The following is a 13988-nucleotide window of genomic DNA, read 5'->3' as shown; positions in this document are numbered from 1 at the left end:
AAAATGAATTAAGATAAACTGAATTACGGCCGCTTTAATTCTGAAGGAGGGCATTCACATAGGGATTTGATGTGGTTTAACTAATCTGTTTCAAATTTACCCCTTTAATTAATTCAGATTAATTTTCCTGGATGCCCCCATGTAGACAATCCCTTAGGGCTTGCCCTCACAAACAATTAGTTCCCAGCAAGCTGGGGTGTGAATCTACCCTGCAGTAGCTTGCCTCAGACTGTCCATGTGGACTCTGCTAGGGCACATTAACAGTTAGTTAATGCGCTTTGATCTAGTCCAATTTCAAAGTGATCTCCTTCCACTATGCACAGAGTCTTAAACTTTCCAATTCTAGACGGGAAGATGTGTGTATGAGATAGTGACAGAGCTGGGGGGGGGGAGGGAGGAGAGAGAAAGCAGCATAGAGGAGGTGAGTGGGAAAGAGAAATGCAGAGAGGGAGAGCCGTGATTCCCAGAGCATTGCTATCTTTTATTTATTTGCCCATTAGCTATTAATGAATGGGCCTTTTGTGCCACATCTCCTGATATCACTGTAACGACTTCACACCCTTTCTGGAAAGCCACACTCTTTCTAGCACTGCTGCTAAGATTGATTTGGTTCCATGATTCTTGAGATGTCACTTGTATCATTGTATGAGTTCCTGTAATTACCACTAGGTTGCATGGGTAATAAATCGGATTCGCACCACCATTCTGTAATGTCATCTGCTGGAAATCTCTTTATACCTAGGTGGTGATAACTGCTATTAATGATGCCTGCCATTCATTTGTTACTCACAGTGGTCCTTACAGGCCTCTTGAAACTGGCTAGTGAGTCAGACTAAGGCAGGAAGCAGGAAGGGCAGATGACTGGGACCAGCACCATTGGAAGAGAGTCTACCATCCATTGCTACTGGTGTTACCTCTTGGGTTAGAGAAAAGTGTCCAGGCTACTGGAGAACACCTTACTTCAAAGCGCTGGGACCTTGTGCATCCGAAGAAGTGGGCTATAGTCCACGAAAACTTATGCTCTAATAAACTTGTTAGTCTCTAAGGTGCCACAAGTCCTCCTGTTCTTCTTTTAACAAACTTTAGTCGATGCAAGTTATGTTGGCGTACAACCGCTGAAGTTTATATATCGCTCGTGTGCATGCATACTCTCCAGGAGTGCTTGTGTCAGTCTAAAGTGTGGTGCAATGTGCCAAGTGCTACCATTCAGTGCAATGCCTTTTGGACCACTTTGGCAGTGTTTTGTGGGATAGTAACAATTCGTCCAGGGATTTCTGAGGGTTAGAGGTCAAGTTCCCAGCATACTGTTTTCTCCGTCCCCTAATTTTCATGCCATTCTTAAAAAAAAAAAAAAATCCCACAAACCCAAACGGCGCTTTTCGATCTCTGCTATCTCTGACAGAAGCATAGAGCCTGCAGAGCTCAACACCAGAGGTGCTGACTCCATGGAGCACCCACAGGGAAAAAATGGTGGGTGCTGGGCACCCATCAGCAGCACTCCTATCAGAACCTTCCTCTCCCTAAAGCACCTCCTGCCCGCCATCGGGCCCCGTCCATCAGCACCTCCCCCTCCTTCCCCCCGCCTCCCACCCACCACAATCAACTGTTTTGCAGCATGCGGGAGGCTCTGGGGGGGGGAGGGGAGAGGAGCAAGGATGCATCACACTCGGGGGAGGGAGCGGGGCGGGAAGAGCTGGGGTGGGGCCTTGGGGGAAAGGAAGAAATAGGGCTGCCATCTCTAGAAACCTTCAGGAGAGGCTTGCGGAGTATCTGCATGAAAGTTTCATCGAAGATCTCTCAGGACAATAATAGGGGCTTCCCTCTGCACATAAACAAGATGCTGCACACGCCCCCCCCCCCCATGTAGCCCAACAAGGGAATGAAAACCAGGGGCCGACTCTACCTCTGTTTGTTCTGCCTCTACCTGAGCACAGGACACCGAATCACTGTGCATTGCGTAGTCAGCCTGCCAGAGTACAGTTCAAGAATTTGGTCTGAATTTTACTTCCTTACTTTATTTTCTCACAGTATATCAACAAAGCAGTGAAAAGTCAATACCCTTCTCTTGTACCCTTGCGGATGGGATGGGTGCCATCTTTAAATGACGGGGGGGTCGAGGGAGAGGAAGGGTCATCTGCGCTTGTCTGGTGGGACTTCCAAGATTCCTGCGGAGTTTCAATGGGTCCTGGCCCATGGCATGGTTGGAGTGCCCCACCGCATTGCCCCTCTTCCTCCTCTGCACTGTTCATAGTAGGACTTTCCGTCCTGGGCTCCTCCAAGGTGTCCACAGTGGTCTGAGCGGTGCTGGTGGGGTCACCTCCACGTGTGACATGCAGTTTCTTGTAAAAGGAGCAGGTTTCTTGTTGTGCTCACCCCGCCTTGTGGTATCCCTTCACTTCCATGCAGCACTGCTGCTACTGCTCCTTATCGGACCCTTTTGCCTGAATTCTCTTTGTTCACAGATGTCCATGTTTCTATGGTTGGTTCGCAGCTGCGCTTGTCCCCACAGACCTCTTGCCTGCTCCAGGCAGGAGTGCATCTAGTACCTCTCTCTGTGTGCATGCAGCCATGGTCAGTTGGATGCAAACAAAGGTGAGCTGCTAGGTGTGTGTGCAAAGGTGGGCAACCAGGAAAGGGTATTTCCAAAACCTGTGTGTTTTTGAAAGGTGGGGGTGGGGAGAGCTTCTGGATTCTGTGACCCCTGGGCAGTGGAGTTTAAAATTGTGAGCAAACTATCAGTGTTGCAGTAAATGAGGCATTGTGGGACAGCTGCTGGAGGACTGTTAGAGTCAAACGCAGGTCATGCAGTGTCTACATTCGCACTGTGTTGACCGAAGTAGGTAGACGTGGCTCTGCACTGTTCGAGGGGGTAGTTTTACTATGTTGCCATAATGGGACAATTACATCAGCCCAAGGCAAATCTGTGTAGACATATGCATAAATAAGTTGATGCAAGGCAACTTATGTTGACCTAACTTTGTAGTGCAGACCAGGCCTGAGACTCGGTGAAGGGCATAACTGGGAGAGCCACTGATCCTAGAAGCTGGAGATGGAAAAGATCCACTAATCCTGGCTCTATTAAACTCCATGGGAGTTGTGCCATTGACATCAGTGGAGACAGGATATCACCCTACATTTCCTAGGCCCTGATCCTGCAGTGATGAGCTGTGCTTGGACAGACCTCTTTCTCCTACAAAGAGCCGCTTTGAAGTCCACGGGTCCATGACAGATCCTGGAACCTCCATGCAGAGATCATCACAGGATTGTGGTTCTAGTCTGTCCACTTCAGCCAGTGCAGGGTTGAAACCAATGCAAAGACTCCCATTGACTTTAAAGGGAGATGGATCAGTCCCTGTATGTTTGTTTTCCCACCAGCATTTTGTCCAGTCCACTTCTAAATGACTTGGAGAATGAGGTTTCCCCTTCCCTTGGGGAGTGTCTTCCCTAGTCTAATACTTCTTACCCTTTGTGCTTTCACCGCTATTCAGTCTACACCTCCGGTTTCCTGATCTCCTAGTTATAACCACTTTGTGCCATCCTAGCCAGTTCCTCTCCCTTCTTGGTATTCACACCCTTTCAATACACATAAAACGGTTAGGGGACAAAATCGTAAGTGCAAAACAAGACTTGGCAACAATTCAGTAGCATCCTCCAAAGCCAGATTGAGTCATTTATTTTTTTGGTGTAAGCAAATAGATTTTATTCTAACATCAGTATTACTGAATACCAGCGAGCGAGCCAGGAGTTTCAGAAGTACCTATCGATTTCGGCTGTGACGTCCAAAAAAGGCCTGATTTCCAGAGGGCAGGTCACTCAGCACTTTCTGAAAACAGGGTCCCTCTGAGATGCTTCAAGTCAGACATCCCAGAAAACAGAGGCACTGAAAATCACTGGTCCCCTTTAAAAATCTTGGCCTACTGTTCTTTCAGCATTTCATCAACTGAAAGCCTATTTATAAAGAGACTACAACCCTAGATCCAAACCGCTCTGATCTGAGAGGCAGTGTAGGCCAGCAGGAGAGGGCAGTGGCATGGGAATCAGGTTCTATCTATAACTGGGCAAATTGGTTGATTTTTTCCCCCCCATGCCTCTCTTCACCCAGCCTTAAAATGGAGATAACAAAACTTGGAGATCTACAGATGGAAAGCACAAAACACAAACAAACAGTCCTCAGCTGGGGTAAATGGTCATTGTGATGCATGGAACTATGAGCACATGAGGCTCTGCCCAAAGTATTTGGGGAAATTCAGATCAGGACCCCAGCTGTCTAGCTTAGGCCGACCCCTAAAGAACAAGATTTCAAAATATTTTGTTTCCTTACAAAACCATAGTTTGCTTACAGGGTTTGTCACTCAAGCCCACAAAAGCACCAATTCTGTTTAAGCAGCTCTACTTTGGGGATGGTGTCTCTGCCTTGTGTTTCCTTTAAAGCCAAAACAACAAAATGAGATAGGGTTTCGCTGGGGTGTCGGATTTCTGAATCGGAGTCTTATGTGAGGCAAACACTTTCTAATCCTTACCTTTGTGACAGAGACAAGCAGACACCTGCCACGTCTAGGACAATCTGAGACAGGACATACCACAAGTTCTTATTGCCTGAGAAAAAGAAATATTAACTTAGACCGACTGAAGTAGACTTGAGGTGAGTGGCTGATTGGTTTTAATTTTATTTTTTGTGTTTAAGTGTGTGCTAATTGTGTCTACCATGTGACAGAAACTTAACTGACCCTAACACATACATACAAATAAGAGTGGTATTAAAAGTAGTCTTTTTGCAATAGCACACAAAGTTTAAGAAAAAGTTTTAAAGTTTCTCATTGGGATAAATAAAAATGGTACCTCGACCCACTTTTATGTTAAGTTTCACTGATTCAACATTTTATAATGCTGTTGTGATGGATGCCAATATAAGAACATAGATAGATTGGTGTGATGGGGTAGATGGATAGATTGATATGATATGCTGTTTAAACATATTTTGTAACACCAGTCCTTTCTTTTCCCATGATATAAATGATCCTGTGATTACTGATTGTTTCTAATACTTGACAGGCTTTGGCTCATTGGATCTTACAGTATATTTTGTTGACTCCTGCTCAAGACAGAATGAAATAAGTGAAATGTATTTTCATTTTATGTAGCCTTTTAGAAAGGTTTGGGGTAAAAGTATTTATTAGTATATCACTGAAAGCCACTAATGTCTTGCATTGAAGTGTGATCTCTTAAAACATGGGGCATTTCTGAGTGGGGTTTATTAAAAGCGAAGCTAGTGAGATGTAGAACAATATGATTCTATTCTCACTCCTAGCAGTCAATGGAGTCTATCAGATGAGGTCATGGGAGTTATTTTGCATTTACACTGGCGTAGAGAGCAGAATTTGGGACGTTTGTGGGAATACTGGGCCAAATCCATCCTTGATGTAACTCCAGTGAAGGCAATGGAGTAATTCCAGGGATGAATTTTGCCAGTTGTGGAGAATAGTCTACAAGGGGTCAGACCCATGTGGTCTTTCCTGGCCTTACCCATGGGTCTGTATTGGAAAGCCTATAAATGGAATATACAATGAAATGGTCAGGGTGGTATTTGCACCAATATTTCCATCAGCCAGGTTTGAAGCTAAGGGGCGTCTGTCCGAGCACTAACTAGAATGTCAAGATTTTTCATGCTGGTGTGTGAATGGCAGCCAGAGGCAGCTTCAGTCAAGGGCATCCTTGACCATCTGAGTAGTAATGAAAAGCTCATTCAGAGCAAAGAAGATTCCGGGGCACTGGCGGGTGGGAGGGATTAGTAATGGACTAGAGAGACTTCACTGCTCGGTGGCCCAGCCCAAGCAAGCAGTGACCCAAACTCATTACCATCTGAAGGGCTGTTTGGTATCGTCTGTGAAACGAATTGTGTCCACTTTGCAAATTTCACTATGAATCTACTTTGCCATTCCGCTAGGACCTAGGAGAACTGACTGAGTGGGGCCATGGATACTGAACTACCATCCACTCCTAAATTAATCCCACTTTGTCAGGGTTGAGGCAAAAAATTATTATTATTAATTATTATAATCACCAGGAAAAACCTGCTGGGGAACACATTCCTGTTAACAATACTGACTTGGTAAGATGTGAGACACGAGACACAGCCACACTCATTTTTTCCCCTCCCCCATGAAAAAATTAATTGGAAATGAATATTTTGTTATTTCCAGCTGTTTTTTTCCTTCAAACATGTTCATGTTTTCAGAGGTAAACTGAAAACCCACAAAGCCAAACATTTTTCCATTTTGGCAACTGAAAATTGAAATGTTTCTGTTTTCGGTTGCCAAAAATGAAAGATTTTTGGTGTCTTAGTTTTCCATTTTTCAACAAATCCCTCTCCCAAAATGTTGCTGAAAGCACAATTTTGTGTGTGTGTAAACTTCTGTTTGATCAAAAAACCAAAGCATTTTTCATTGAATAAAATGTTTTGATGGCAAATTTTTGATCAGCACAGCTCACTTCCTCTAATATACAATTGGTGAAAAGGTCCAGCTTCAATGAGGGAAAATTTCAGCGACATCAAAACAGAAAACTTCCTAATACCCCAGGTCAGGAGTAACAGCTCAACATATCCAAAAAGAATTACTTAAAACTTCTGCTTTGTTAACAGCAGTTGAGTTGTAAGCATTTGAGTGTCTGCCAGGACGCATTGTTTTTCATTGCGTTTGGAAGATCTCTAGAAGTGTTGACAAGAAGAGACTTCTCAGCTGTCATTTAATTACCTTAAGGGAGACAAATGTGCCATTTAGTGTGTGTTCGGGGGGGAAAACAACGCTCTCCCTTTAATTCCAGAAAGTTTTGACTGTAACAGGAATAAAATCACCCAGGTTTGGCTGCTATAAAACCTTGCAGACAAACTCTTAGTGGCATCACCTTGAATTGTATAAGGTAACAAGACTGCGTATCTGCTTTCAAAGGTCAAAGAGAGTCGATTGGGAATCAGTGCTCAGGAGCAAAATTCAGAGCCGAGCTGCACACAAACAGCCCCTGGGGATACCAGTGGACAACGTGTATGGGGGCAGAATTTTGCCCTACGTGGGGTGTTATGGGGTTTACTACTCACCGCTGTGGCATCTCCTTGTGGCATCGTCTGGGGCGGGGTTCTCAACCTTTTTCTTTCTGAGACCCCAAAACACGCTATAAAAATTCCACAGCTCACCTGTGCCACAACAACTTGTTTTCTGCGTATAAAAGCCAGGGCCAGCGTTAGGGGGTAGCAAGCAGGGCAGTTGCCCAGGGCCCCACGCCACAAGGTGCCCCACGAAGCTAAGTTGCTTAGGCTTCTGCTTCAGCCCCGGGTGGCAGGGCTCAAGGCCCCGGGCTTCAGCCCTACACAGCAGGGCTTTGGCTTTCTATCCTGGGCCCCAGCGAGTCTAACACTGGTCTTGCTTGGCAGACCCCTGAAATCTGCTCATGGCCTCCCCAGGGGACCCTGGACCCCTGCTTGAGAACCACTGGTCTGGGAATTAGCTCTTAGCCAGTCTGACACCTCTTCCTTTGGTTTCTCGCTCTGTGGTCCACTCTCTCTGGAGTCAGGTTACTTCCTCTTCATAAGTCAGGGGGCTCCCTCTTCGTGACTTGGCCCTCCAGCCAGCTCGCTACAGTTTTCCTCTTCTGCGCTATCCAAGTCTCTAACTGTGCACTGCCCAGACTATGCCACTTTCCCAGTGGCTGGAAGGTGAACCCAGGCTTGCCCTGTACTCCTGGTTCCATCCCATGGACCTTATGCCCCAGTAACCATAATCTACCAATCCCAGACCCTGTTGCTATTTTCCTGGGCAGCTTCCTACCTTTCTTCTCTAGCTCTGGCCCCGCTCTAGGTTACCATTGGGCCTTCTGCTACTCCCTGGGGCTATGTCAACCTTCTCAGGCCTCCCTATAGCCCAAGGCAGGATCCTAGGGCACAATCTCCCCCTAGATGACCTCCTGGTCTCTTGCCAACTCCCCTCTTCTCTAGGGAGTGATTGCAGGGTTCCTTACTGCAGCCCCCTCTTGTGCTCCACTTCCAGCTGAGACTGCCCCTGCCCAGCTGGGTTTCATCATCAATTAGAATTTATCAGCCCTGTCTCTCCTCCAGGTGCAACCTGTCACAGGGTTAATTGGCCCTTTTTGCTTACTCAGGACTTGTGTGGGATAAACATACCCTCATGTGGGTGGGGTATAAGGAATAACTTCTTCATTGTGGGTTGGATTTTTTCAAAGAGCTCAGCTCCCATTTAGGTACCTAAAATAAGAGCGAAGTTTTCCATTGCGCCTATTACCCAGCAGGTCCCGTTGTGACACCCAAAACGCCGGGGAAACTCAGCCCCTAGGTGGGAATAGAGAAAATGTGGAAACCTAGCCCTGTATGTAAATGTTGGTGGGGATGATTGAGATTGTTTTGTGTTATCATCCCCGGTCCAAAAAGCAAAAGCACAAAGACACTGCATGGAACAAAACAGGCTAGGTTCGCTCACTGGGATGAATTTCAGGGCAACAGACTGGCCTGGAGCAGCTCTCCTGGGCAACAATAGGAATCGGGTCTTGGAGGGAGGGTGGTGAATGGCCCTTACTGTTCAACTTTGAAATGTCATAACACTTCACCACACTCGGAGATGAGTAAATCGCCCAGCAATGTGGTTTCCCTTCAAGGAAAATGCTTCTGTTTGTCCTTTGCTTGTGAGCTTTAGTGTATCTGGGACAGAGTAGGTTGGGAGCGGGCTGAGAGCCTATTGCTTTCCAATACTAGGAAAAGAAAGAAAAGTAGTCTGCACTCCCTCATTAATACTCAGAACAAACTTCCACTGAAACAAATATGAGTTTTGGCTGAGTTAGAAGTGAAGGATCAGGCCCTTGAAGGAGATATGTAACTAGGATCGGGTATCCTGGTTCAGTTGGAATAAGAACCAGGTCAAATAGCCCAGAGAAGACAGTTTCTGACCTCGCAGCAGATTCACCTGGCTGTGATGTGGCCATGGTGGCAGGTAGAATGAGCTTCCATCTTGAATGGTCCCTTGCAAGTCGTCTTCCTTCTGCAAAAGTTAGTATGGGACCATTTAGGCCCCTGCCCCAAGGATCTCTTACAATCTGATTAGACACAACAGACAATGGGAGGAATATTATCCCCATTCAGGTTGGGAGACTGAGGCCTAGAGAAATTAAGGGTGGGATTTTCACAGGGCCTGATAAAGTTCCCACTGATTTCCACAGGGACAGAATTAAGCCAACACTTCTGGGCTAAGTGACTTGCCAAAGGTCTTGCAAGAAGGCAATGGCAGAACCAAGACTTGAACTCAGGTATCACGAGTCCTAGTCTGATGCTTTAACTATCAGCCCAGCTGTCATACACTAAGGAAAGGGAGCAGAGGAAGTGTTCTCAGTGTCTGCCTGTATTGTACCTGTTGTGGGATGAATACGGGACTCTGTTTTCAAAACTATCAATCCAGCACCATTTGCAAGGAGATCCACTTAAAGAGTAAACAGGAATTAATAATGAGGTAGACATAATAACAAATACTGGTTCAAATTGCAACATATATATGAAACCAGTTCTCTGAGAACTGCCAAATTATTACATGGAGCATGATTTATGCATTGTCACTAATCTATTGTGTTCAACATTTGGAACAGTATAAGAGTAGGTCTGCTCTAGGAAGGGTGCTACGAACAATGTTGATTATAGAATAATAGAGATTTAAGTCTGGTAGGGATCTCCAGGGGGCCATCACCCCACGCTGAGACGGGAGTCTGTAAACCTAGACCATCCCTAACAAGTGTTTGTATAACCAGTTCTTAAAAACCTCCAGTGATGGGGATTGCACAGTGTGTGTGTTGGGGAGAGAGATGCTTCTTATCAGACACTGTGTGAATCATCCAGATTGTCAGAGATGCTAACAAAGGAACGTCTAAAGAACAGGCAGAACAAGTTGGAGCAATCCTGCTGGGCTTGCATATTAGATGAATCAATTCCCCACTGTTTCAAGGGAGCGTACCAGTCTCTTTGCTCTCTGTGCCACACAGCGATGCGACAGAAAGGGCCGAGGGCACGTGGCTACTTCTGTGCAGCACCTGTCAGCAGAAAGTCCAGGGAGAAGGCTTTTAGATAGAAATGCGGATGTACAGAAGGCTGAGAAGGAGGGAGGCAAGAAGACCACAATGGACGGTCACTGCGGGAAGATGTCTTAGCGAGGGCCCGATTCACCATTGCCGTCTGCCTTGCGTCCTCATTTACGACAGTGCCAAGTGGGTGTAAAATGGTACCATTCTGATCAGGAAAAGTTTCACGCTCCCTCTGCATGGCTACAAATGATGACATAATGTGGATGGGAGATGGGCCCATCTGTGCCCGAACTGGAAGGATGTTTCTCTCTCTGGTTTTGTCTACGCTGCAGCCAGGGGGTGATCACAGTCAGCTGACATGGTCTAGAACAGTGGTGGGCAACCTGCGGCCCGCGGGCCACGAAATAGTTTGTTTACATTGACTGTCCGCAGGCACAGCTGCCCGCAGCTCCCAGTGGCCGCTGTTCGCTGTTCCCGGCCAGTGGGAGCTGCGGGAAGCGGCGGCCAGCACGCCCTGCAGCCCGCGCCGCTTAGCTCCATTGAAGTCAATGGAGCTATGCTGATTTTTATGCCAGTTGAAGGTCTGGCCCATTATTCTCTGGTATGGTGATGAGAATTCTGTGCTGCTGCTGGTTTCAGATGAGATATAAAACCTAAGTCCCAATCACATATATGCATTAAAGATTTCACGGCACTTTTTGCAAAAATAGATGTTAACATTGGTATCATGGCCAAATCCCACTCTAATTCCTTTCTGCCTCTTTACAGTTTCAGGTGAACATCATGTTCTTTTTTATTTTCTGTCCTAAACTATTGTGAAGGTTTGATAGTGAACAGCACCCGCATTCCACCCAAGAGGTGGCTGCATTTCAGTTGGGAGAAGTCAGGGCTGCTGGAACAATTTTTATAGTGACGGTGCTGAGAATCATTGAATCATAATGGAAACTACTTCAAGTCAGGGGGTGCAGCAGCACCCCTAGTTCCAGCACCTATGAAGTAAATCATAGATCTAGGTATCCAATAGAGACAAGCCAGAGACACACAGCTGAGATCTGGATTTGGCACCAATTCTGCAAAGTATGAGGTGGGTTTGTCTCTGATATTCTGGTCTGTGCCTACCTGTAATATTTATATTGTCATAATACTTCAGAGTGATCAGGAAAGACTCCCACTGACTTCAATGGGCTTTGGATCAGGCCCTTTATTATTGCCATCTTACATCTTAATTGTTTTTTTCATCCACGGTGATCAAAGCACTTTACAAGCTATAATCTATCTACCTATCTACACTGTTGTTTCTAAAGTATTTTAAATATTCTGGAAATAATAATAATAATTAATAATCTGCATTTATTAACCTGGGGAGGGAGGGAACCTGACCCTCACAGCTCATGGGCCTCAGTCAGGAAAACCACCCTTTGTTGTAGAGGCACTTAAGCATGCTTAAAGTTAAGCACGTGCTTAGGTCTCTTCCTGAATCGGAACCTAATGGCCTAATCCAAAACTCTTTGAAGTCAATGGAAAGGGTCTCAGGCCCAGATCTTCAAAGCTATTTAGGCTTCTAATGCCCACTGATTTCCGGGTCTCACTTATTTCAATGGATTTATTGAATTAAGCCAAATAATGCCTAAAGCTGTGGAGCCTCCTGTGTTCTCCCAGACATAGGCCTGCTTTCCTTTGGAGCTGATTTCACACCATGTGTCTCTTACTGCTGCCTTTGGCAGCTTGTGCCATATTTTAACAGCTCATCATGTATGGACAACTTTGCCTGACTCCAGCCCCTTTTTAACTTTGATCCCTAAGCTCTCTCGTTATTAAATTACAGCCTGACCCGGTTAATCCACAGTTGATTAATTCAGAGTGTATGTCTGGATATGAGGAAGAATTCATCTGTCTCATGGCGTGTACTGTGTGTACCAGGTTCCCCATTAATCTGATTTTTATTTATTAAAAAAAATCTGAATAAAGTATGCAAACTGAGAAGGATTAAACAGGGCTGGCTGTTGTTGCTAATACAGCAAGACACCCATCCCTGCCTGATGGACATTTCAGGTCAGCCCAGTACTATATATAGTTTGTCTGTCATGCTGTTGGGGCGGGGGAGCAGGGGGGAAGCAGGGGCATTATCAGATTTTAAGAACCCAGGACTTCAGGTCAGGATTTATCTATCAGCACAGCGATTTTTACACAATTCCTATTAGTTTCTTGAAATAATACAGAGCTCCTACACAGTGCTTTTTATCTGCAGATGGGAAAGTGAGGCACAGAGATTTGGCAGAGCCCGGACTAGGACGTCCATCTCCCGAGGGTGAGGCCAGCACTCTACCCACTAGACCAATGCCTTAAAAAGTCCGCATGTATCTCATGGTATTCCTCCTTCCTGCCAGAACAAAGGACTTGGCAACATGGCTTCCCTCTTCCCCAAGCCAGCAGACGGGACTTGGTCTCTGTTCTCTCTCTTTCCTGCTTCGAGCAGCACAAGGAGCAGCCAACATCATGATAACAGGTAGTCAGTGTTTTTAATCCATAGATCGCAAAGCTCTTTACAGCAGGGGAACTGGCCATGTTGCCCCCGTTTATGGATGGAGAAAGCGAAGGACAGAGGCGTGAGATGACTTTCCCTGAGATCACAGTGTCTGTTGTAGGGCTGGAAAACAGAATCCCAGTCCCCTACACTGGTGCCCTTTCCCCTGGGCCAACCTCCCTCTGATGTCACGCAGCTCCTCTGGGGAATCCGGTGCAGATGGCTGCAAGCTCTGACAGATGGCTTTGTTGCCTGTTCTCCTGACAGTGCTGAAGCTGGGTGCAGTGTCTGTATGAATTAGAAGCTGGGACATGCACCCCTCTCCTGCTAAGTTACCTGGAATCTGAGAGAGGACCAAGTCATGGTGATCGAATGAGGTTTGTGATCTGAATCCAGACTTCCATGGGAGTCTCCATCTAGCCCAGTATTGTCTCCAACAGTGGCCAGGACCAGAGGAATTCTGATGAAGATGCAAGAACCCTCCTAGTGGTCTATTGTGGAATACCCAGCCGATAGGAGTTCTTTCCTCTCCCCTTTCAGTGAGTGGTTGTCTCATGCCCAAAAGCAGGAGCGTTTTAACCCTTCTATTTTTTAAACTACCTAATCTAACTGTGGATGATGTTCCCATTATCCTTACGAAAGTCTCATCCTTATTTGAATTCTATTAAGCTCTAGGATTCATCGATCTCTTGTGGCAATGAGTTCCTTGGGCTAATTATGTTAAAAAAAACCCCATTTTATCCATTTTAAAATGCGTTGCCTTTCAATGTATTGATTGTCCTTATGTTGGGATATGGTAAACAAGACAGCCTGATTTAGCATCCATTCTGTACCATTCATATATGACCATGCCATACCATTCATATATCATTCATATGCCATTCATTATTTTGTATGCCATCACAGGGATACAGGCTAGCTAGGCATTTGAGAGCTAATCCAAACTAGAATCTATGGGTTGGAAAGACCTACCTTATTACATTATCTTTCTGCCAGTGCAGCATTGTTCCCTAGTTGACATATTTATTGCCACAAAAGATCAGGGATGCTTGGATAAGAGTTTTTGGCTGTGTCTCATTTTGCCTGACAAGTTCATAACTGGAGCTGGCCTGGCTGTCTGATGTTACGGTGACGTGGCCGGTATTTAGCTGGTTGGGACAATGGAAGGATGGTCTTGTAATTAAAGTACCGGACTGGGGTGAGAGTGGCAGGGTCAGAAATTCTCAGTTCATCTCCTGGCTCTGCTATCGACTTCTTGTGTGCCCTGGGGTGGTCATTTAATCTCTCTGTACTTCGGCTCCCTGTCTGTGAGAGAAAGAGAATCATTCTTCCTTTCTCTCACCTCATGTCTCTTCTGACTGTAAACTCCCCAGGGCAGGCACTGTCTCTTTTACTG

General features: G+C 45.8%; 1 protein-coding gene across 1 annotated transcript in view; it reads left to right on the top strand.

Moving 5' to 3' along the window:
* Positions 1-3950: 3950 nt before the first annotated feature.
* The window catches only part of KCNA10 (potassium voltage-gated channel subfamily A member 10), a 30688-nt gene continuing 20650 nt past the window's right edge, over positions 3951-13988 (top strand). The window contains exon 1 of the mRNA XM_005280514.4: positions 3951-4642. The gene's annotated coding sequence lies outside the window, so the exon portion shown is untranslated. The remainder of the gene's footprint in view (positions 4643-13988) is intronic.

The sequence above is a fragment of the Chrysemys picta genome, chromosome 4 (assembly GCF_011386835.1).
Source record: "Chrysemys picta bellii isolate R12L10 chromosome 4, ASM1138683v2, whole genome shotgun sequence".
NCBI lineage: Eukaryota > Metazoa > Chordata > Testudines > Emydidae > Chrysemys > Chrysemys picta.
This window is presented reverse-complemented; position numbering and strand designations above follow the sequence as displayed.